Below are 25,807 nucleotides of genomic sequence, written 5' to 3'. Positions count from 1 at the left end.
CCCTTTAGAAATATTGATGAATTAATCTTAAAAAAAATCCCCTTGTAAGTAGTCAGTTATACATTTTAACAAAAGTATCAACTTTATTAAAAGGCAAGTTTAGTCCATATTGGGGCTGGAGTATTACTTTGCTATACTAATTTCCAGTTTGTGCAAGGCAACAGTCTGGTGTAGGCTACTGTAGCCTATAGCCGCCTTGATTTACATTTGGGTGCAGATAGGCTAGCCTGTGTATGTGGGAGCCATACTGGTTCTCTGACTGTTTTCCACATACCACAGCTCCTCTGCCAAGTGGATTTTGCTACAGAAAAAAATCTGGGACTAATTAATTTGCTCAAGGTCACACAGGAAATCTATATCACAAGTCCTAGCTAGTGCTTTGACTATGAATATATTTAGTGGAAAGCAACCCAACCTGCTTGTAATCTAATTTTTCTGCCTGTAATGCGATGGATTAAAATCTGCCCTAATACATTTTTACTTTCCAAAAAGGATTCCAAAATGTAGATTAAAAGAAATAAGGTGGAAACAATCTTTAGCTTTGGTAGCTGTGCTGCATGGTAACACAAAAGAGCTTTTGTTATATTCATATAAGTCCACATACAATGGGGATAACCTATATGTTGCTTCCATTCTCTTTTTCTTTTCTTTTAAAATGTCACTCTAGGCAGTATTTTTAAAAGCCAGCCATTTTAATTTACATCACATGCAATCATTAAACTGGCCACATCTCTACTTTTTAGATTTCTTCTCTTGTACTAAAAGCCTTCCTTTGCTGTATTCCTCCAATTCCCCAGTTACAGATATATTCTCAACTTCTCTTAAGAAAAAGGGCACTTAGGAAATTTACTCTTGCTAGTCTTATCAAAGACAAGGATACCCAATTACCTCTCGGTACCCACTTTTCACAAGACAATCATTCTGCTCCGATCTCTCAGTTCTAATCCTCAAAGGGAACTTACAAAACACCTTCTGTAGATAAGCCTATGAACTTCATAAATCTACTGAATACAAAAAATCATGAACTCAATATAGACATTGGATTTATGGCACACATTACAACCTGCCTGATATTTGATTCACCAGGTACCTGCCAGACCTGACCTTTCACGCTTTTCTTTTCCTCCCCTCCCCATCCTTTTGCACCCCTTGTCTTCCTAATTTTCAACTATTTATTTTTTCACAACCACCTTTTTTCTACCTGAGAGAACTACTACTGTAGAGTTTCCCTTACTTACCTTTGGCTTTTCTTCCCCCTCATTTCCCTCCTCCCTTCCCTGCTCTACCTTTTGTTTTCCTAATTTCCACCTATTTCCAGTCTCACTGACATGCTATCACACTTTTAATTTCTTTCATTCCTTGTAGCCTCAGAACAGCAGAAATTCCCTATGCCTGAAGAAGGGTGATTGTGCCTGAAAGCTTGCTAGACAAGGTTCTTTGGGTGAAAGCTTGCCAAGAACTTTTTTCTAACTTCTCAGTTGGTCTAATAAAGGGTATCACATCTACTCAAAGAACCTTGCCTACCTCTTGCTCCACCTACTGTTGAATAAAGGGAACTGGACTTAGGGAAATGAACCTTTGGACTGCTGGGCTTATTCAATTTATTACTTGTTTGCCCAGCTCTATGAATGACTCAGCAGAAGGGTGGCCATATTTTTCTGTAATGTGAAAACTAGTGAAAAGAATTATATTATTTTTAGTAAGTTCAGTCCTTTGGTGGCTAAAAATTTTACTTACTTACTTACTTATTGCCATTCATAGACAGTGTATATCTTAAATTCAGCAACTCACTGAACTCTGGTGATACAGAAATGTAAGTTAAAACAGAGACTATCACATAAAAATAGGGTAGGAAAATGGAACTTTACAATCATAATAATGCAATATAATGTTTATGGCTAATTAGTATGTTGCTCACAATATATCATAATCCTAGTTTAATATTTTATTTATTGGCAGCAGCCAGATTAGTGTTGGCAAAATGATGGAAAAGGGAAGCCCTTCCCATGCCAATACACTGCATTAAAAAGGCTTGGGAAACTAGTGGTAGAAAAATTAATACACTTAGTATATATCCAACAAATGTGGCAAAACATTAGAGAATATTTAGCAAATTAGCTACTGAGTTTTCAACTAAACTACTTCCATCTGCCAGTAGCCTGAAAACTTACAATTTTCCTACAAGGACTGGTAATGTTACAGGATTAATTAGAAATAAGAATGGTTCAACTGCAACCATTAACAACCTATGTGACACTGAATCCTAATAAATGAAAAAGGAAGAAGTTAATAAAAAGACTGAGCTAGGTTTTCAGCTGCTATAAATCCATGTAAAGTAAAAGCCCTATTTTCCGGCATGAGTCGGGAATGGGGGGTGTCAATAATCTAAAAATGCCTGTTACCTGAGGCACGGGGGTTTCCAGCTGGATGTGGAGCAGGGGAAGTGGGGTGGCAGCGGCTGCCCACAGAGCGGGAGGGGGTGGCGGTGGCCACACGCAAATCAGTGGCAGCACAGGGTGGTGAGTGGTGGCAGCAGCCACCACATGCAAGCTTTTCTCTCCCCACCCCCGCATCCAACCGGCTGGCCAGAAATTCCAGTTAACAGAAATGCTGGTTAGTAAAATGATGGACAACAGAGCTTTTACTGTAGTTAGTTCCATTTACTTCAGGAGAGCTATGCTCATTTACACTGGTTGAAGAACTTGCACAGTGTCTAGAAATAGTTAATTTTGGAATGTATCAAATAGGTGTTCTGAATAATGATTGTAGAAATATATGTTTGTGTTTTCATAATTAATGACAAAAAATGACCATCCCGGAAAAGATTTTGCATAGATGGACCTTTAAATCTACATTAAGTCTTAGAGAAATCAGTGTGAATATTTGCAAGCAACCAAATCCTTACAACAGTCTTTAAAAAGTTAAGGCGGGGGGGGTTTCCCCTCTTAAAAAGGAAGAAACATTTGTGCAAGTTTTAAACATTTCTTGGAGCTCGGATACAAGCAAGATCTTCCAGTTTTATCAGTTACTTCCAAATACTAGTGGCTGATGGATTTTATAATCTGCAGCAAACCTGCTATGTTCCTATTAAAGATTTTGTTTAATATTTTTTTATTTTTCTGTAAAATGCCATCTCCATACATTTCCCAATCCTCCTTTGTTGATGAAACAGGAATCCTGAATAAAAGTATGCATCATCCCCAGACTGAAAAAGGCTATAATTTCCTGAAATTAAAAACTCAATGGGCACATTTACATGTTCATTAATGCACCATAGTTACTGTGCATTTAGACTAGTACTTCCTTAATGAAGTACTAAGTGAATGCACGATGACTACATTTACTGCAGAGTAGTGCCAGCACACATTTTTTGTGACTGTTACTGTGCAGTAACCTAATAACACTGCACAGTAGTTTATTAGCATAGTTTCTGACCAGCACACTACTGCACAGTGTCATTAGATTACCACACAGTAAACATCTTGTGTAGACGCAGCCAATGTATCCAATGTAATTAACAATAAGAGCAAACTATGCTGAGTTTTTGGCACCATAGAAAGGTTGGTTACCTCCTTCCTCAGGGCACCTTATATCTCTAATAGCAGCACTGAAATAGACTGGATCAAGTCAGTTCAAGGTTGCTTGAGAAGCCATGAAATGTATGTCTCCTACTAAGTTTGACTAAGACACTTGAAATAGAGTACAGTCATGTACAAAATAGTGGGGCCAAAGAGTTTCTATACACTAAAATGGTTTATGAACTTAACCAATATGCAGAAAACAGATTGCTTTAATTCAGAGTAAATAGGCCAAAAAAAAAAAAAGAGAGATAAGCATTGTGTTATGCAGTTAAACAATTAAGCACTTCTACAATATGAAAAGAGGAACACCTTTGCCATGGCTCATTTCTAGTGTGTCCTCTGGGATAGCATGTCTAGTGACTGAAGAAGAGGCAACTCAGCTACTTATATCAAAAGGAGAGAGTATAATCATGCCATACAAGACCTAAATTTTGGATTCCTGCCTGTCATTGTTCTTTTGCAAGAGCTGGGAACAAGCCTCCAGGATCCTGATACCTTGTCTATGCTGCTGAAACTACTTGGCAACACTACAGCAGAGCTCAGTGTAGTGAATAGTAATGGAGATGTCTCAGGAGGTATTTGGTTATTTGGAAAGAAGAGCGTTAGATCCAAATTCATTTTTATGTTTGCTGTTGTGCATATTATTTTTGTGTGCATCTCTCCCCTGCACTACAGCATTGAGGACATTTGATAGGGAACATTTAGAACTCTCTCATTCCATCCAAGTAGGTATACAGGTTAGTCACACCCACACCTATTACCCAAGTCTGTTTTCATTAAAATATTAAAGAGGTTTCATTTTCATTCCAGCACAGCAGGTAAAGAAAGTTTGAAAGTTGCTGAAAAATGGCATTGTTGTTCTCCAGTTCTAATGTATGACTTCCTTGCCTGGGCTTCTTATGGGCTGCTCCATGGGCTCCCCAAACAGGCCGTACAATGACTCTGACAGAACACTGAGTCAGGAGTTTTGGGTCCCCCTGTACACTGCTCAAATAATAGAAAATGGCTACAGGGGAGGAAGGGTTGGAATCCAGAGTAAGGCGTATGCATATGTGCATTTGACTAATCTTTTCTTATTTGCTTTGTTTTCTATGCATTTGTTTGATGGTAGGTGCGGTATCACTTGAGAAGGGTAAGAGTGACAGGAGACTGTCAATGACATTTTCTCTTTGGTCTCTGTATTTTAAGGCTTCTTCTGTTATTTTGAACTTTTCAAAAATGTTAATTATGGATCTTAAATCCACAACGTATATATACTCCTTTCCTCTTGTGGATTTTAAGCCTTACAAACAGAGTCTAGTTCCAAGACTGTATGCTAACACTAATCACAGTCACTAATAACCACAGTGAATTGAAAGAGGATAAAAAATATGAGATGTTTTTAGTGGCAATAAGCCAGAGCTTCTCACTCCTGAAGAAAGGCTGTTTTTAGAAGTGGCTGATCCAGTCAAAATTTATCGCTGTGTTTGCTAGACCATGGATGTTCAGAAAGCTTCTTGACTCCACAGTCACTTGAATCATCGTCTCCTTGATGAGCCACCCACGGCTCTGTCTCATTCCATGCCCCAGCCCCAGGCCCCATGCACTGCCTTGGCTGGGTAGTGCCCCCAGCCCTTGCCTCACTTCCTCTTTCACTGTGGGGGCCTCAATCTGCCCTCATCACCCCCTTTATGCCCTGCCCCACCACAGACTTACCTGCAGGAAGCTGTTCTCCGCATTGCCTGGCTATATTCCCAGCCATGTGCATGTATACAGGCACATACACGCATTTGGCACCCCCTGCATTCTGCTCCCAGAAACCCCAAGCAGTACCTTGCAGGCTGGAATGCTGCCAGCTTGCAAGGGGAAACCTGCCATTTCCCACAGTTTTCTGCATTGAATGGAAAACCCAGATCCCTGAACAATACTGCGAATATGGGACAAATGCTGTTCTGGAGTCATGGAAGCATAGGACCAAGACTTGATGTTCCCATTCCAGGATTGTCATGCCCAATTAGGGATGGGTGGTCACTAGTAGGGCTGTGTGAAATGGCACCGTTCCGTTTCAACTTGAGTTTTCAGGTTTCCACAGAACACCATTTTGTTTCGAATTTCATTTAGATTAAAAAAAGCTGCTTGGAACAGTGAGGCTGTTTCAACATTTTGCCCATTAGCTATAATGGGGAAGCTCGAAACAGCCTCTCTCATCTGGCAGGCAGATCGGGGCTGCAGGCCCCCAATCTGCCTGCCAGATGAGGGAGGGAAGCTGGTGTGCCAACTGGGACTGAGGAAGGGAACTGAGCCCAACTGGGCTGACTTCCCATCCCCAGCCTGATCGTAGGGTTGGGGAAGGGAACTGAGCAATTGGGCTCAGTTCCTTTCCTCACCCTAATCACAGCACTTGGGAGGGGAACTGAGTCCGGGCTCAGTTCCCTTTCTCTGCACTGTGATTTGCTTTCCACAGCCCGGTGGCGGGAGACAGGGAGAGCCAGGGCTGCAGTCCTGGCTGCTGCTAGGAGCACAGCCCTGGTTCTCCCTTGTCTCCCACCACCTCGCTGCTGGATGCTTCGAAACTCAAAACATTTAGACTAGCCTTGTTTTGTTTTGAGGCTTTTTTAAAGCCCTTCGTTTTGATTCGATTTTGCTCTTATGAGCTTGAAATGAGTTCAAACAGTGTTGAATGGAAACAGTCAGCAAAATTTCGCACAGCTCTAGTCACCAGGGCTGTACAAAATAGCTGTGTTTCAATTCAGTTTTGGATTCAGCCATTTTGGAGAACAGTGATAGTTTCACTGTTTCAGATCACTGTCCTGTTTTGTTTCAGCCGAATCTCCTCTGAATCTGTTTTAAATGGACTGCAAGGGAAGCTTCACGCTGCCTTATCCAGCCGGGCAAGGCTTAGGGCCCGGGGCTCCACAGTCCCTGCGGCGAGCAGGATGGGGCCGTGGGTAGCTCATCTGGAGGAGGGAGAGGGCCGCTGCCTTCTGTCCTGGTGAGGAGACCCCCATGTGGATCTCTGATCCCTGTTACACTGGGTTGCAGGGCAGGGAAGCAGCTCAAAGTGCTGAGCGAGCCTGCTAGTCCCTGCTGCGCAACCTGGCTCTGCAGGGAACAGAGATCTGTGCTGGGGTCTCCTTGCCACTGCTGCCTGCCTCGTGCAGCTCCGCTTCATCAGGGCAGCATGGGGCAGGCAGTGGTGGGGAGAAAAACCTCGGTACAGATCTCTGCTACCTGCAGAGTCGAGTTACATGGCAGGGCAGCAGCATACAGCTGTTTCCCCCAAGCCTGTTTTGTTTCAGAGATGTTTCTGAGCCTTCTGTTTCAATTCAGATTTGGTGTTTTGAGTGCCAAAATGGCCTGAAATACCTCCGAAATGAAACAACTGCTGAAATTTTGCCCAACCCTAGTGGTCACCCTACCACCATAGGATAGTACTTGTGTCAGGCAGTACTATCCTATCGCGGAGTTAATTAGTTTACTCCAGCCTAATAGTGCCGCACATGTAGATGGTGACACTGCACCAATTAGTCAATTATGTTAATTAGTCAAATCCACAATAAAGTGCACATGTAGATGCCCCCATTGAATAGTACCTCACTTGCTCCACAAATAGACCATAAAAGGCAACAGAACTACTTTGGGAGCAAGATACTACTATTCAGAGGAAATAAGAGGGTCACAGAGTGATCTTCCATTTTGATAGTACTCTAATCTGAAGAAAGGATAATTTCGAGGTCAAGGCCTTGGTGATATCACTTCAATACCCATGTATAGAGAGCCCTCTTTTACTGTAAGAGTAGGCATGAACTTCGAATAACCATGGAACATGGTTATAGAGTATAGCTAGCCATGTTCATTCTGAATTCTGTTCTGAGATACAAACTGATGATTGTACATTTTTCTTTTACTTAGCAATATGAGTTTCTTTTCCTACTCATGGTATTTGGCGTGATACAGCAGAAAACTTGACATTATTATAAGTTTTCAATTATGGAGTTGTCACTAGTTAACATTATATTTGCCGCTTACATGAGCATAATTTCAAGTTAATCAACATGAACAGAAAAAAAATAGGCTAATACATTACCATTTAAAATTATTAATTTAAATCTTGCCAAAGAACATAGTCCTAAAATGAGTTACTATATCATCTCATAGTATCTTAAAGGTTGGCAAAATCTTCTCTTTATCTTATGGTGAATTTTACTTTGGCAGTTGATCCTCTATTAATAATGAAGATACAATCTAATGTGAAATTTTCAGTTCAGCTTGCTATAAATGAAGCAATGTGAAAATATAGTGAGAGAAGTTTGCTTCTCTTGGGATGCCTAGTAATAGATACCTTGAGACTGTGCTCTTTGGCTTCCTGTGGGGAAGGCCAAATTCTGGAGGATATTTCTATATTTGCAACAGATAGGCAATTAAAATGTGAAAATTCTAAGATTCTTATTGCATCAATACTAGTATTGTTGTAATGGTAATAAATATGTCTGACTGATACGTATGTAATAAATTAGAGCTAAGTTTTTGCTTCTTGTATGAAGCTATAGTTAACTATGTCCCCACGATGGTATGGATGCAATTATTCCCCCAGCCTTGTGTAATGTGCACAGTCACAATTAAATTATTGTTACCACTCTAGCCACTAACCCAGCTACAGGTTTTGGGTAGCTGAACCACATAATTTGTACTTCCTTCCCTATTGGGCCATCCCTGCTGCCACACATGCTGTAGACCAAGCAAGTTTTTGCTCTGTGTAGTTTCTCTACAACATTACATACCTAGACCTTGCAGAAGAATTGTGGTGGTTCTACTACTTTTGAGGTTTTGCAAGCCTCTGGGCAGCACTTACTCCTAATAAAATAGCCACCTGGGCATATGGCTTTTTCAGGTTTGAAGATTTCTTAATGGATATATTGATTTCTAGGAGTGTGATATTGCTGCAGACTTTTCTGCTCATTTCTACATGTAGTCTGAGTATTTTAAGGTTTTGACATATTGTTTGATTTTAACTGAATCAGGAGTATATTCTGGACAGTAAAGGTGTTTGAAAAGCAATCTAATAAATGTTATTTATGGTTTGTGATTAGATGTTGTGCTCTGTGTTTACTTAGAGCTGTGAGTTTCTTTCTGCTGAGCCTTAACCATTTGCAATAACTTTGCAAGAGCTACAGTATTTTGTAAAGTAACTGTTTTAAATACATCTTTTAAGCTTTTCTGTGTACTTGATATAAACAATCATCACAGACTCATAGCAAAATGGCAGGCAGGGGTCTCAGGAGGTCATGTAGTTGACCAGGCAATTGGAATACATGATTGTGCCTGTTTAAAACACTCAAGACAAAAATGTGTCTAACCTTAACTTAAAAACTTCCAGTGAAGGAGACTCCACAGTCTATTGGGGTAATCGGTTACTGTACTTAACCATTTCCATAGTTAGACAGTTCTTCTTAATACCCAACTTAAAACTTCCTTGTTTGTTGGCAGATCCATGATTTTGGAAAGCGGGAGTGTGGGACCCCTCATCCCCACACAGCAGGCCAGGCAGAACTAGCTAAAGGAGCAGCAGTGGGAGGCATTTTTTAAGTCCTGCAAGCAAGTAAGAATCTTCCCTTCCCCCTCTCTTCCCTTATGTACTCACAGGCACTCCCCTCCCCTGCCCCTTGCCCCCCTACTTGTGGTTTCCACTGCCACTGTCCCCAGCTGGCCCTGGCAGGAGGGCTCCAGAGCTGCAGCTAGACTCAGAGCTAGACTCAGCCTTGGACAATAGAAGCAGCAGCAGGCAGATTCCCTTCCCCTATACCTGCTCTGAAGTTAACAGGGAACATGGGAGACTCACCTGCTGCTGTTCCTAGCTCATCCTGGATCTATGTGGAAGGCAATGGGAGGAGAGATGGGGAGGGGAGAAGCCACTGAACATGGAGGGGAAGGGAGGGGGCTCTATTTTTGCACTGGGAACACGTGGCTGAATCTGGGATCTCCTGTCACTTCCAGTTGCAAAGAGAAAAGAATGTTGTCTTCTGTTCCCAAAGCTGATTGGCAAATCAAATTCTTACTTGCTCTGGGAACTTAAAATAAATAAATAAATAAATCACTGGCTGCTACTCCCCTACTATGGTTGATTGAAAGAGTGGAGCATCTGTATAACTGCAGCCCCCTTGGAAATACTCCTGTCTTGGTGCATTTTAAGCACATTAGTTCTTGTCCTGTCCCCTGTGCTGTGTTGAATATCATCATCTATGTTTACTTTTTTGGGCAAGGTGATTATCCAGGTAGGAAAAGTGCTCACCATTCTCCAAGACTGTCCTCAAATTGTAATATGAGGAGGAGGTGCTTGTTGGTTGGGGGTCTGTTGGCAAACTATCTTGATTTTCATGAAGTTGACAGTGAATCCAGGCATTCTATATGCTTCACAGAAGCAGTCAAGAAGAACCTGGAGCTGTTCAACTGAATGGGCTAAGACAGCACATCATCAGCGTATTGAAGTTCAGTAATGGATGTGCTGGTTACCTTGGATTTGGAATATAACCAGTTGATGTATATATGTGATACTGGATACTGATCCAGATGGAAGTCTAAGATGTGATTTATAGATGATTCATAGATGCTAGGGTTGGAAGGGACCTCAACAGATCATTGACTCTGACTCCCTGCCATGGGCAGGAAAGTGTCCTGGGGTCAGATAGCCAGATGCCTATCCAGCCTTCTCTTAAAGACCCTCCAGGCAGGGGAGAGTACCACTTCCCTTGGAAGCCCATTCCAAATTCTGGCCACCCTTACCATGAAGAAGTTTTTCGATTCAGAGTTGATTTGATTTGGAGGAGTTTCAGCCTGATTCAGGGACCAAATCTCCGAATCTGAATTGAACTGGGAGACCAATTCAAAAGCCCTGAATTGATTCAAAGAATAGATTCAGAAAAGCTTCAGAAAAGATTTGGCCGCTTCAGAGATTCGGCCATAGACTGAACAGGAACCTGACAGAGCTGCCTCCGGCTGGTAGGTCTGTTGGGGTTGGGGGAGGGGAGAGGGAAGGGACGTGTGGAAGGGAGAAATTGGGGCTGGGACAAGCTGCCCAGCTGGGGTGGGGGGAGGTGCGTTACACGGGGAGGGGAATGGGAGGGTGGAGGATCCAGGTGTGGCAAGCCTGGGAGAGAGAGCTCTGCCCTGCTGCTGCTTGCCCAGCCAGGGCAGAGGAGACAGGATGTGGGTACAGCTTGCTCCAGGCAGAACAAAGCAAGCAGCAGCAGGGCATAGCCTCTGCTCCCAGCGCTGCCGCACCCAGATCCTGCACCTCTCCATGCCGGCTGGCAAGAGGCGACAGGGCAGAGCCCCCGCTCCCAGTCCTGATATGCGCATGGCAGCGCTAGAAGCAGGGGCTATGCCATGCTGCTGCCTGGAGCAAGCCGTGCCTGCATCGTGCCCCTCCCCTGTGTTGGCTGGGCAAGTGGCAGCAGGGCAGAGACCCCGTGGCTCCCCCCACCAGGTCAGAGGCAGGCACATCTGGAAGAGCAGCAGGAGAAGCCCCCATGACTGCCTCACCTGGCCCCATCCACCACCCGGCTCAGCCTCCTGGCAGTTTAAAAAAAAGAAAAAAGCCCAGTATTCACTGGTTCTGGCAGCGGCCACCACAGCCCCTGAGGGCTTGGAAAAGCGTGGCTCAGCAGGGCATTGCAAATGGTCTGGGAGCTGGGGCAGCTCCACGTGTCAGCTGGAGCCTTGACCACTCAGCCCCAGGGACCCCAGCTCCCAGATAGTGTGCAGAGCCCTGCCAAGCCACGCTGCACCTGAATGATGCAACAGCTGCTGCGTGGGTACCAAAGGGGGGCAATCCATGCTGCCCCCCACTGCCCCGCGCTGCATAGGGGGGTTCTGCCATGAGTGTCCAGAGGCCCCAGTCACTGCTGCTGCAGCCAGTGAGTGCGGGGGTTTTGGGGGGGGGTGGAGGGCGGGTTAAGTGCCAGGATTAGGCTGGGGCCAGGTGGGGGTTGGGGCCAGGCAGGGCAGCCATGGGGGCTTCTCCTGCAGCTCCCCACACCCAGGGAGAGGCAGGCACAGCCGAACGAGCCAAGGGAGAACCTACAGTTGCCCGCTTGACTGTGCCTGCCTCTCCCTGGCCGATCCAAATCACGGAATCGGCGCCAAATCTTCCAAGGCCAATTCGGCTGAATTGACTGAGGACAGGGATCTGAATCAAATCACTGTCCTCCAAATTGGCTGAATCTGAATCAAAAGCATCCCTATTCACACAGGCCTACTAATTGCTGCAATCTAGTCTATTTCTTTTCTTGGATATGGCTGATTCTGGCATCTTTTAAATCCCTGGGAACCTGTTCATGTTTCCAGATTTTTATAATAATGGCATGTAGTTAGTGCAAGACTTTTTTTCCACCATGCTTATAAATTTCAACTGGTATTCCATCAGGACCAGGTGCTTTGTTGTTCTTCATCTGCTCTAGCTTTTCAGGTCTACTGATAGAGGCGAAATTTGTGCAATGATTCACTCATATAAGCATAGGCAGAAATAGAACCTTAGTTTGCGTTATTATTTTTAATGCAAGTAAAAATGAACCCACTCAGTGTCACTGAGCTTTGAGGAATGTACAGTATTATAATAGTTTGAAATTATATATTGTAAATTGGAGCTAAAATCCTGCAATCATAACTATAGAGGTGTACCTCTGTACCCAAAAGGGACCCACTGATACCCATGACTTCTGTGTAGATTTGCTGGTAAGATCATGGTCTAGATAATAACTTTGGAAACCTGATTTGAAGTTCTTAAAAGCACTTACAAAGTTGAATCTCCTACAGTCTTCTGAACCTACAAGGAATGATTTCAGGTGCACAAAGTGTAAAGGATTTCCTTTGGATTTCTCTGTTCTACAGACTGTTATAAAACAGATATCAAAGGCTAGATTTAAATTATTTGTAATAAATATTTCTACTGTTCAGAACCAGTGTGCTAGGCACATTTCAGATCTAATCTCAAATACAAAGCATCACTCAGAGGACAGTGGCAGGTCTTTGAGGTACTGCATGTCATGTATATGGGAAAAGACCAGAAAGTCCAGCAAAAACTCTTTATTAAATTAAACCTTGTATTTTAGTTCAGTCCACATAAGAACTCAAGATTTTCACAAAGTTTTTTCATTCTGTACAACTATTACCCTTTTAAAAAAATCTTTGGCCTTCCTGATGCTTAAAACGTACATTTTTCAACTATGCCTTTAGTTTTTCTTGGTAGAACATGCCTCTAAAAATCATTAATAAACCACATTTTCCTGTGAGGTAGGAAACTTATCACACTGTCTGTAAAAATAGGAGTCACATTTGTAATTTCAGCTTTAAAATGCAAAAAGAATTCTTTTTTTCCCTCCTAAGTGCTTTATCTGTATCCCAAGAGACTCCTTTTCCATTTAAATAAAAAAAATATAAATTTTAGAGAATGTACAAAAGATTTATTATTCCCTGCATTAAGCGAATTGTACTTGGTTAATATAATCATATCCATATTTTTATGTATTATTTGTTCAATAATAAACACCAAAAGCAATCACTTATATATAGGAATTATATTTAATTCAACAACATGAAATCATAAGGAAATGAGTAAACTAAAAAAAGCCAATTATGATTTTTACATTGTTGCAAAGATAAAATCTTTATCAGTAATGGAAACAAGTCTTTGTGCAATTATTTTTTCAAGGAATCTCAAGCTAAGATTCATAATTTTTTTGTTAGTTCTGTTTACACATTTCCAAATATAAAGTAGCAAAGCGTAACATGTACTTTCTTGCCAAAAAACTTCACGTCTATTTTACTGAGGCAGAAAATGATTTCACGGCAATTTTTTTTATGTGTCCATTGAGGTTTAGTGATCCTGTTAATAAGCTGTTTCAATGATTATTCCATTTCTAATGCACTGATCTAATGAGTTTCAGTTGCTCAAGAAAGGCAGAAAGCTGCAAAAGCAGTTTGTTCAGGACGAAAACGAACACATCAGGTAATGTTCGTATTATATCTGAATTCTGTAATGGAATAGGAATGACACTGGCTTAACCTCAATTTCAGCACTTCTTAAGAATATTCATAAGTAATAAAAAAGGAATGTAGAAGCACTGGGTATATGTTCTTTTGACAGAAGTAATACAAGAAATAAAATAAAAATAATAAATATAAAGAAACCCAAGATATTTTTCAGAACTATTATGAAGACTCCAAAACCACAGCAAGCATTCCTGCAATGGAACATGTTGCACTAGAGACAATAAAACCAAGCCAATCGAGCTTTGCTGCATGTACAGAATCATCGAATAGCAGGAAGTAGTAATCCATCTTTGTACAGCTCAGGGAGATATCACATTCACTTCTGGGTACTTCAGTATCAAGACAATAATGACAATGGAGAGAATGGCAAGGACAATTAGGAGGCTAGAGTAACTGATTTGCAAGGCAGTTGTAATGATAACATTTTGCTCTTAGAACATATTGTATTAAATGATCACAGATGCCCCATCAACACAAAGACTGACATTTTCAAAAATAGGAAATAGCATAAATGGGCCATTGTACACTCCACCAGATTTTGAGTTACCAGAGGATTTTAAGAATGTCATGCCAAAGTCCCCTGAGTGCTCCTTGAAGTCAAGGACAGGATGTGGCTAAAGGTGGTATGCACTCATTTCCCATCTACAAAAACAGTCAGAGCTTTCAAGATTTCCCCATCCCATATCCAACTATATACTCCTAATTTAACCATATCAGAGACACAGATAATATAGTAGAAGTTAACTCACTTAGACTTTAGCCAGTTATTGATGCCTCAGCACACACACAGCTACTCTAAGCTGATTAAAACCCCACCTAATTTAACAAAAACACATATGAACACTTATCTAACACAGGATTCCATGGGTGAGATGTAAATAGACCAGATCAGTCAGAGGAAGAAAGCAGCTGTTAAAGAGCATGGATGAGATGGGAGAGAAATTACACCTAAACCTGTGTAAGTTTGAAACTGGTTAAAATCTGAAACAACAGAAGTTTAGTGCACGTAAGCTGCTTTCCAAATGGCCAAAACAAATTTAAGATAAATTGTATGGATGTAGTATCAGACATAACTGATTTAGGTTAAATTGGTTTATTGAACTTCTGTCCCAGATCCCTTCCAGATTCATGTCGTCACAGTCCCCCAACATCCCAGGATGTTTTGCACCTCCCTCAAAACCTCTCCCTCCCCTGTAGCATGGGCAGGCTATCCTTGGCCCATGCTGTCTATTCCAGTGGAGCAGGAAGGCATGCTCTAGTATGCCTTGGCTTCGGGCCTGAGCCACTGCAAACACATGGCTGCATTTCCAGAATGAAAAGTGAATGTCTATTCACTCGCTTATCGGTTCAATCTACACAGCTTAGACTAACCTGAAGAGCTTGAATTGATCCAGCCTGAGGCTTTTTGACTGTCTGCACTTAGCCTGGAAGAGGGGGGGGGTGTGTGTGTGTGTGTGTGTGTGTGTGTGTGTGTGTGTGTGTGTGTGTGTGTGTGTGTGTGTGTGTGTGTGTGTGTGTGTGTGTGTGTGTGTGTGTGTAATTACAATTCAAAAGATGGAGTTGCCTCAGGTGCTGGCTGCAGTACCTCATTTAACCACACACTAAGATGGTCTGGCATGAGGCAACTAAGGATATGAAGAGGCAGTGCTGGCCCAGAATCAGACATAAAATTCATGCCCATGTAAAAGCGGTAAACTGTATTGCTATGAGCTGGAGAATACCTTTGCTTGACGGACACATGAAAAATCATAAACTGGGAAACTGGAGATACAGAACAGTTCTGAGATATCCCTAAGCAAGGAAGGGTGCAGGAAGCTGATGACAGAACCTTATCTCCAGGACTATTACAGATCATGCTAGCCAACAGTTTTGCAGGTAAACAGCAAGTTAAGAACATTACATTATACTTTAAAATACTGAAAAATAAGAAAAAGTGAGGAATATGGATATTTAGGATGAAATACGAATTGAGGTTACTTTGCACCTCATAAGATTGTAACCTCAGAAGTGGTGGACTGTTGTGAATGATTGTCATGGGATGGTGTCCCCAGGGATGGCTGTGATACCCCTAGGGCTCCTTGACCATGCCAATCCTGCTCAATGGACACCATCTTTCTCGGCTGCCACGTCTTGTTGTACTATAATAAATAGAGAGGCTATCCAAATTCAGTTCATTTATTCTAAAACAGGGACTTTGAATTCACCCCACTCTCCAGTCTGGATCTGGACAATGGGGCTTCTCACAGGTCAGGTCCAGAGGCAGTGTCAGGGTGAATGGTGGAACGAGCAGGGGATTAATGCAGCCATCGCTTGCCTCTGCTGCCAAGACATGTGCACAGCAGGGCTCCTTTCCACAGATTTAGGTATCAGACTCTAGCTCTGCTTATCTCTTCCCCCAGATTCCTGACACTTCTACCAGCCCCGTGGGCCAAATGGCACAGCTCTTCAGGCCATATGTTTGACACCTGCTCTGCAATAAACCTGTGCTTTTAGTGACAGCCTGGTTTTAGGTACTAGTCACAGGTATACTGGGAAGAGAGAGAAATAAGGGTCACATAGAGCCTCTGGCATGAGAGAAGGAGCAGCCAAGAGTTGCATCAAGTGGCTTTAATGAAACAGGAATGAGGGGGTTGCCCAGAGGGAGACGGAGCAGAATAATAGAGGGATAACAAGTAATACCTGCTCCATATAATAAGCCCAGCCAGTAGATGTATGTGACTCCTTGCTGTAGAGAGGGTTTACATTAATTGATATCCACTGCCAGTCCTAGTAGAATAGGTCACTAGGAAATCAGAGGAAATGGATGCATTGCAAGGCATTACCAAAGAATCTCTGAGGAGAAATAAAGCAAAAGAAACGATCTCAGGGCCCAGTCAGCATACAGGTAGACTGCCCTAGCTTATCACAGAACTTGCTTTGGGCCTGAGATCTCAGTAGGATATATACAATAAAGAATCTTTTTTGACCTTCAGGCACAAGCTGATACATTTGTAAGAACTGGACTGTGATTACAAATGTGAACAGATGCTGCTGAATACACATCACTTTTATTTTGAAAGAATGATATACAGGTCACTGCTCCTGTCAAATATGTACTTTAATAATCATTTTCAAATCTCTCAGGTTCTAATCATTTTACCATTGTTAATTATTTGGCAATTAGGCTGATGAAAGGTTAAAAATGATCACTGAGCCATTTCTCTACTCAGTGGAGGGAGTGATGGTTTAAAATTAAATCATTTCACTTGGTGCTTGATGGTAATGACATGCTATTTTTAAATTATCTAAAATAACTGACTATTACTCAGAATTTTCTACATTGGAAAATGGGCTGGAAAAGTGTGACAGTCTAAATGACAGACAAGCATTCTGTACCATGAAATTAGTACATGGGAGAAGCTGTTAGAGAAATACAACTTTACAAGTAAACATCCTGATGACCGTGCTATCCCAGCTAAAGGTTTGCACTTCACTGTAATAATCTGGATGCAGCACAGACATGGGTTTTGATCATGTGATCAGATGATCCATGTTCAGAGCAGTGGTTAGATCAATGTTACTTTTTTCTTGAATAAAAGCCATTTTTTCATAGATTCTAAACCAGGCAAAAATGAATTATCTGAGGTATTTTTTCATTAAAAATATATGAAATTAGATGCAATGAGGTGTACTAATGGCAAGTGATTATATGACATAGTAACATTAACTCCTGTCACCTTCAAACTTTCTTTTCCTATTTTAATTTAGCATAAATAAAAATGCTCATCCATAGGTGCTGATTGTCCATACAGTATTTAAAATTATAAAAATAAAAATGCAGGCAGCATAATCAACCCATCAAACAACAGTTCATAATCAAATAGCAGCAGCATCACATGAGCCTGTACTTCATTTCCCCCTTCCTAATTTCAAAGGCCAAGTGAAATAAATGAGCCTTGCCAACTTGCCCTAGAAATTAAGAACTACAGTCTATACTGAGTGGAAGCTGGAACAGAAGCACAAAACTCCAGAGCCCACAGACTCTTTGTCTCCCTCTAACACTGGCATCTCTGCCATTCACAATTAGGACAGCATGTCATGGCAGGGAGGAGACAGCCTTCTCAGACAAACTGGTCTTAGGCTGCTTCTAGCTTTTTTTACTGTCCTTTTGGTACACATTGGAAATTAAGCTATTTAGGACAGAACTTTCTCTTTAACATGTCATGGAAGCATCAGCATGTCACTGGTTGCTATAAACAGAAACTAAATAATAATAATAGTAATAGTCATTTCTGACATTTTAGTTTTATAGTAATAGGCAGAGCAGTTACTTGAGCCATACTAGGAGGAGAAGAATTGCTAATGCATTACCTATATAAGAATGTACTTGAAGATCCTGGGTGTTGCCTTGGTAGAGTGAGCTTATGCTTTTTTGTGTTTACCTAGGCTTAAAAACCAAATGTTAAATAACAAACATTTTAAAACGCACCACATTTATGGAGATGTGTATGCCTACAATGGAGGATAACTGTAGTTCATCAGAATACATGATAAATTAAATGAAATTTTACACAAGCATATCTTGGTAGAGATGAAGGAATCAGGCCTGTTGCACTGGTTACTTTTTTACTTCCTTTCTCATAATGTGCACTGACATTTCTATTCCTTCAGGAAAACAATAGAGAAATTCTTTAGCTAATTTGTGTGTGTGAATTCCACAGGACCCATTTCCACAGGGTCCTAGCTTCAATGGGGCACACAATTTTTGGCATGTCTCTGAATCAAAAATATGTCCTGTGCTTCCTTTCCTACTCCTCGTTGCTACCATGACCAAAGGATAGAGTGTCATTGCTAACACAATTCAAAGACAGGTCTGAATCTGACTTTTTACTCTAAAAGACATGGATCACAGATGCTACAAAATTCTACCAGCCCCTCTTAGATTTTTAGGTTCTGCTTTACTCTCTAACACCTGTGTACATAACCCACTTGAAGGAAATAATACTGCTTTTTCTTACCCCTATTGCCACCCAGAAAATTCTGCTCAAGTCTTTTCATGTATATACTTCAGTCTGTTCCTACTGATGACAGGTAATTTTTATATTGTGAGATTTCAATAGTGTTAGAGAAAAGTGTCTCATTACAGTTCCCCTCTGCTTAGTAGAAAACAACAATTACAAATGTATACCGGCTATAATTCCTTCAGTGTCATCCAAAATTTACAAAATTCTCAGAATCAGATGTTTCTGGGGAGGTGTTTAATATTAATCAGAGGTGTTAATTAACAAATTTTGTAACCTGAGTAAAATTCCCCTGTACCCTGGGAAGTGTGGCCAAAGAGGGAAAGGAGGGAGGTCAGTCTTAACTGCCCTGGGGGCTCAAGGACCCCCAGTGCTGCTTCTGTCTCCCCACACCCAGCTTGTATGGCTGGGCAGCATGAGGCGACTCCAGCTGTGGCAAAGACTCATGGGGACACTATTCCACTATTCTCATGCCCCCTCTAAGTTGGCACCCAGGGCTGGTGCCCCTCTTGAAGTTATGCTACTAATATTAATAAACATATCTGCACAAATCCATGTTGGGAGTTTGCTCCAAATCAGCTGTACACCAATGGCAGCAGCAGAGGGTCTTCAGAATTGGGATAACTTACCTAAAGGGACCCTCATTCAAGCACAGCTCATTGGGTAAGAAAATGAGCAAGCTATATAGTTCAGGGAAAATATCCCTCTTGGGTCAAGTGACTATCCATTTTGGGATCTACTGTCTTAACTGTAGGTTATACACTGGTCTGAAGGTCATACAGATCACCCATTCAAAAATTCAGTCCAAAATACATTGTAGTGTACACATAAGTGACTCTTCAAAGTTAAATAGCTCCAAATCTGAAAATAGCATTCTACCTGACACTGTTGTCAAAATAACAAATTGCTCATCAGCAGTTTAAGAAAGGTGCCGTGTGTCAAAAGTAACCTTTTGATCAATTTTCCTGCTCGTTCAAACATAATTTTCCATTTCTCTTTTGATTTCTATAGCTTGACAGACTTCAAATCATCAAGTGTGTTTCAATCACTGGAATGCCTGTGGGACTTCAATTATCTTTCTTGTTCTTCTGTAATGATTAATGTTTTGGAAACATGCAGGGGTACACTGATGATACTTAAAGTGAAGCTGGACTTCACGCAACAAACGTGTCGACAGACAGCAATTAGTGAAATCACCAACAAGATCATGAATGCTGTCCTGGCCACAGTTTCTAACTGACAATCCATGGCAAGAGTATTACAAGCTGCACAGCATGTCAAGGGGTTTGACAGCTGCCCAGTAGCAGTTTAGTAGCAACACGTTTCAGGGTAATCCAGTCTTTAGAGAATCATAGAAAATTAGGGTTGGAAAGGCTCTCAGGAGGTCATCTATTTCAACCATCTGCTCAAGGCAGGACTATCACCAACTCAGTTCTACTCTTGCTCTTCATGCCTCCACATTCCATGTGAGGACTGAGAGCAAGCTATTCTTCTTATGCCTCTCTTTTTAGTCTTAAGTCCAGAATTAGTATCTTATCCTGGTCAGTTTAATAGATTTCCTCTATCCCTTCAACCAGTGCACACAGGAGGAAGGCAGATAGCCAAGGAAAGGTCAGTATAATTTTCTCCTGTTTCCTACCGTATGGTTGAGTTACCAGATGTTCTATTTTTGCCCCTAGCTCCTTATTTCAAGCATTATTTTATTATTTTTAAAGTCCATCTTCTGTATTCATATAATGGGGAATAGAAGGAGGAATTGTTAGCTACAACCATTTAAATGAATTCATTTCTATACAATTTTACCTTCATCATTGCAGAAATTGTTGAAATTAAATTATGTTTTAATATCTAGTAAAAATAGAAAATGAATTTATTTATTTAAAATGCACTTTTTAAAAAATGCACTTTGTAAAGAAAAAAAATAGAGAGCTATCCAAAACTTGTGAACAGCAATAGTGAAATACTGGTAGCAGTTATGCAATTAGTGACTATTCTTATAGCACATCTTTCTCAAATTCTCAGTAGTTTACTGCAGCCAAAGGTGAAGAGAGGCAATAAAGGAGTGTTGCTGTGGTATTCAGAAAAGAAGTGTAAAAGTCCCCAAAACTGTATGCTGACTCTTCAGCACATTATCACAATTGGCTGCTTCCAATGCCATTCCATTCATGGTGTTGTGGCCTCAGTATACACTGATACCATATCTGTGTATTTTGATGGAGTGTCAAGCCATTTTAATGTTATGAGAAAAAATATACATACATAATGTGGCAGCACAGTAGGGGGCGCTACTATGCAGAGCCACCCACCTCACTGTGCCAGGCCTAAGCCTCACTTCAGGAGTCTCCCTTAGGGAGCCTACAGCTAGCTGTCCCGCTTCCTGAAGAACAACTGCAAGCCTTGGGTGACGATGCCACCACCCAGGCACTGGTCTGTTAGGGCTGTGCACAGCTCCGGGCACACAGACCCTGCAATCCTTGGGGTTGCTTTGCCCACAGGTAATATTTCTGGGTGCCTCTTTCAGCCCAAAGCATCCCAAGGTAACTTCAGGTAGGGCTCAGGGAATATAAACGGACAAGCTCAACTGGCCAAGCTGGAAGCAAAAAGGCTTGCCTCTCCCCGCTACACAGTAAAACAGCAAGGCATGCTGTAACCCAATACCTTTACTGATCAGGGGAAGAGAAGAGAGGTAGAACAGGGAAGTCAGAATACACTTTGAGCAAATATAATCAGATTCTTATACAGTCTTGGACATAATAATCCTTTAAAAACGTGTCTAGCCTAGACATAAATCCTAACTCTAGGCTATTTTCCAAGTCTTTACTTACAGAGAATCATCCAGGCAGCCGCCTGGAGGCACACTGCATGTAGCTTGTTGCTTTCAAAATGCCTGCTGAGAGGAAGAGAGCGCTCTACCTCTCCCCCCCTCTAAAAAATTTATCCAGCTAGGTCACCTGATTGGCCAGCCTGAACCAAAAAGAAAGCAAGGGGCGGGGTCCACCTGGAATGGCCCGGGTGAGGGGCAGAGAGATGGGGATTTCTTCACAAATAATATTTACTGAATTAAAAATTAAATGTCTTTTTTTTGTACTTTCATTGTTCTCATTTCCTCATCTTTATTCCATTTTTCTCTCCTCCTTAATTATGGTTATCCTCCTCTCCAACATCTTTCTCATTTTACTGTCCCCATGCTGTTTGTACCCCTCTACACTTCCTTCAGTCTCCAATCATTCCTTCCCAGTCTTTTTTTTTCCTTTTCCCATATCTTTCTTTTCCTATTCCTTGTCATTTATAGCTAGTCTTTCCTTTATTTACCTTCTACATTTTATTAGTCATGCCGGAACCCAACATTTCCCCAAAGACTTGTTTCCTAGGTTCACACATCTTTTCTTCTTTTTCTTAAATCCTTCAGAAATTATTTCCATCTTTGATGTCAATCTTTCTGATGCCCCTACATCATTAGAAATGAGCTCCATCCATCCCCTGTTGTTTGCAGCAGGGAACTGTACCTTTAGGAAGCTCTCACAAGGATAAGTTAGAAGTGGTTGATGTGTTTCACAGAGCCAAATCAATTTGAACTCAGACACTGAATTTATCTGAATTTTTGGTTCACAATCACAACTGGACACCACACTTACTGGCTCTGATACCTGAAAAATGCAGGAATCCTCTGGGATGTCTCCTTAGCTGTTTGCTCGCACAACTGGACATACTCAGATCCTGGATACCTGTAATTCTTACATTTTTTTACTATTCCCCTGAAGAGCTTTTCTGTCAAGGTCCATCATCGTCAGAGGCTACCAGCCATTGGCAAGTACGTTTACCTGTAGAATGTTAACTAGTGAATGACTAAAAGGCTATTCAGTTAGCAGGAGCCTGCCAAGTATACCATTTGTAGGCACCTCCTACCTTTCCTGTTTCTTTTCCCTTATGTTGAATAGCTTCCAGGCCAGAGGATGTATTTTTTCTCTCCATTATTATGTGATTTGCATTTTCATTTGCTAAATGTATTATAATGCCTTATTTATCTTGGATTGCAGCTTTATATACCTTCTCCCCTCTAGGAATTTCCCAAGCAAATTACAGTATAACTGCAGTAGCAATAATTTTCCCACTACATCTATTTGTTAAATAAAAACAAAGGATATCTGTAATGGAAAAAAGCAAAGACTACTGTCAGAGAAACCAAAATCCTTTCTTCATATACTATTCAGCATGGTGCAGATGTATGCATGAACATGCATAAGAAATAAAAGTATGGAATAATAACATAATAAAAGTAATTATAATAAAATAGTACAAGTATTGAATAATAAAAGTATAAAAGAGGTGGTATGGCTGAAAAAGGGTGTGCAGATCAATACAGTCCCTCCTAAACTGAACATACATTCAAGTCCATGTCCAATAACTTTAGTGATTCTGGAATCACTAAGTATCTTCCATGGGTATACTTAAGAATAAGTCCCAAACAATAAGCAGAAAGCCTATGTATGAAACAAGAAAAAACATTTTAATGGAAAAAGGAACAATATGTTTACACATGTTCTCCTCTGTTGATCACTACTAAAATGAGTCCTTCAATGTCAGTAGTGTTTCAAATATCCTTAGTCCAATATACCTTGAAGATTACATACATTATGCACATTGAAGTCATGTACATTGAAGATTTCTAAAGAACAAGAATCAGTAACTAAGTCTGTGTGTTCTGAATGACTAAAGCGTGTCACCTACATGTTAAGGATACACAAACGAGTCCCCGCTACCAACAACTGCAATTTTCTGTTCACCTGGTTCTTTCCTGACTTATGTAAACATTCAGTGCACAAATATGCCTTTACAGATCACTGAATTCCAGTAACGTTAGGTGTTACTTGTGGATTTGGGAGAGAAGCCATAATCAGCTTCCAGGAATAAGTTTAACTCCTGTAATACAATAAACTAAAAGAGATAAAAGGATATAAATGGGAGATAATTTTATCACACAGCTAGCTGGAGCCTCTGTTTCTAACCAACTGCTCACAACCAGTTCTATACAACAAATAGGTATTCCCTGCTCCCTGGGCCAGTTCCATTAACCACTTTTTTGTTCCCAAATGATGGCGACAAAAAGACATTTTTTTCCCCTTAAGCTTTGGCTCATCAAGAGTTCTGTGTAAATAGTTTATGCTGGTGAAGTAGCACTATGGCAGTTCCTCTCCCTGTCCTCCAGTCTCTAGAAATTAAGGCCCCTGGCCTTATGTAAAGCTTTATAGAATAGTATTTCTCTATGTGTAAAAATACTTTTCACAGGCTGAATGCCATAACTGATAGGAATTAAGATGGCCACCCATATAAGACTTAATATGTCTTTTTTCCCCTGTAGGCTTATTCTGATGTCTCTGATATGGTCTAGGGATGTAAAGTTCCTTTATTGAATCATTTTGTTGCCAGGTGCTAGAATATTCCATGAAAGCAAAGAGCTTTCTGTTGACTTATGGTATCAGGCAGATTTTGTTCACACCAACCTCTCCTATTTCCTGAGTTGGGAAGTCTCTCTGAGGTTCAGGCTAGGCAAACCGTGAGGTAATATTGTGCATTATTAGTACATTCTCCTTTTTCCTATACTCCAGCCTACTTTGCTAAAACAGAGACTACAGCTCAGTCCTTTGAACAGCATAAAATATTACACAGGAGCTTAACTACTGAATGTGCCATAGAATTTCCTAAAAATAATGTGCAATTGTATGAGACTTAATTTGACCTTAGCGAGTCCCCAGAAGGTTGGAAGCTCGCAGGTTGTTCCTAGTTGGAAATAAATTTGTGACAGAAACAGGTATTTATCTGTTCAGTCTTATTTATATATCAAATACATATGAAGTCTCAGAAGATATCAAACAGAACCAAAGCTCATAGAGCCATCATCTCCAAGAAACTTCTCTTTGTAAACTTACTTCACAGTTGTGCTGGTAGTGCTGCCTTACTTCCTTTTCTGTTTGCTTCTACTTGCCTGCCTGTCTGCCTCTCTCTATCTCGCATTCACTCAATATGCGGGTAAAATCCTTCACCCGCACAGTTTAAATTCTTGATGAGAGACATTGATTTTGTCTCTGTTATGGTCTGAAGATCACTACCACCTCATCAAGGAGTTTAAGTTTTTTACTATTTTAAATGAAGAATAGCAGTTATATTCACCAGTTTTTAAATATACCACTGAAAAGTTGATTGCAACTGAATAGTTATGAATTTATTTTTATCCCACTATTCTGTAATAATTCTATTGATGTTTTCCCACATAAACTCCCTTATTTGCTGCTCTTACCCTAGCTTTCAGTCCAAGATATATCCTAGTAGACCAATATTTCAAACCTTGAAAGATTAAAAATGAGCAGAACATTATGATTTTTAAAGAAATTATATTTTTTGTCCATTTTCAGATTTTTTTTAACTGCCCCATTCATCCTCTGGCTAGGGACAGACATTCAAAAAGCATGAACCTGAATTGATTTAATCTTCGCAGGTTAGATTAATACCTGCGGTGGCTCAGGCTAGAAGCTGGGGGGGGGGGCGCACTGCAGTAGGCCTCCCTTTACTTCCACAGGGCTGAACTGAGGGGCTCCTGGCCAGGCCCCACCAGGACGCTCTGATTATTCCTCCCCACTTCTGAGCTGCCCAGCAGGGAATGTTTATCAGCCCTAACTCAACCCACTAAGAACTTAGTGTTTATCAACCCACTAAGAAAGCAAAGCCTTTCTCCAAGCTCTTCTTAAACAGCTTTTCCAAGGAAGGACATTAAGCTACCTGTTGATTAGCTCCAAAAAGCCTTTGTTGTCTCCCACAGCATGGACCATAACCAGCATGTGGTCTGCTAGCTAATTATGGGTCCTCTGTGTAAGGCAGAGAGGACAGGGGAATAACCCTTCCTAGCAGGGAGAAGCCAGGCAAAGTCCTGTAAGTCTTTTCTGGAGCTCCAGCCAGGGAGGGGGACAGCCCTGCTGTGGAGCAGAGAGCCCCGCCCAGCCCAGAAAGCATGCCAGAATTCTGTGGGAGTCTGGTTTATCTTAAACCAGCAAAGGGTCTGGGACAGACATTGAACAAACTGGTTTGACCCAAATCAGTTAAGCCTAATACTACATTCAACCAGAAGTATCTCAAACTGGTTTCAGCCATTTTCAAACTGATTTATGTGCACTGAACATCTTCTTCTGTTACAGGTTTAAATCAATT

General features: G+C 41.2%; 1 protein-coding gene across 2 annotated transcripts in view; it reads right to left on the bottom strand.

Annotated features, from left to right (window-relative positions):
• The window catches only part of SESTD1 (SEC14 and spectrin domain containing 1), a 148,615-nt gene extending 127,111 nt beyond the window's left edge, over positions 1–21,504 (bottom strand). For both annotated transcript variants that reach the window (XM_090045320.1, XM_090045324.1), the window contains exon 1: positions 21,433–21,504. The gene's annotated coding sequence lies outside the window, so the exon portion shown is untranslated. The remainder of the gene's footprint in view (positions 1–21,432) is intronic.
• Positions 21,505–25,807: the final 4,303 nt, after the last annotated feature.

Source organism: Crocodylus siamensis, chromosome 4 (assembly GCF_052110815.1).
Source record: "Crocodylus siamensis isolate JL-2025a chromosome 4, ASM5211081v1, whole genome shotgun sequence".
NCBI lineage: Eukaryota > Metazoa > Chordata > Crocodylia > Crocodylidae > Crocodylus > Crocodylus siamensis.
Note: the sequence above shows the minus strand (reverse complement) of the source record. Positions and strands in the feature narration are given on the sequence as shown.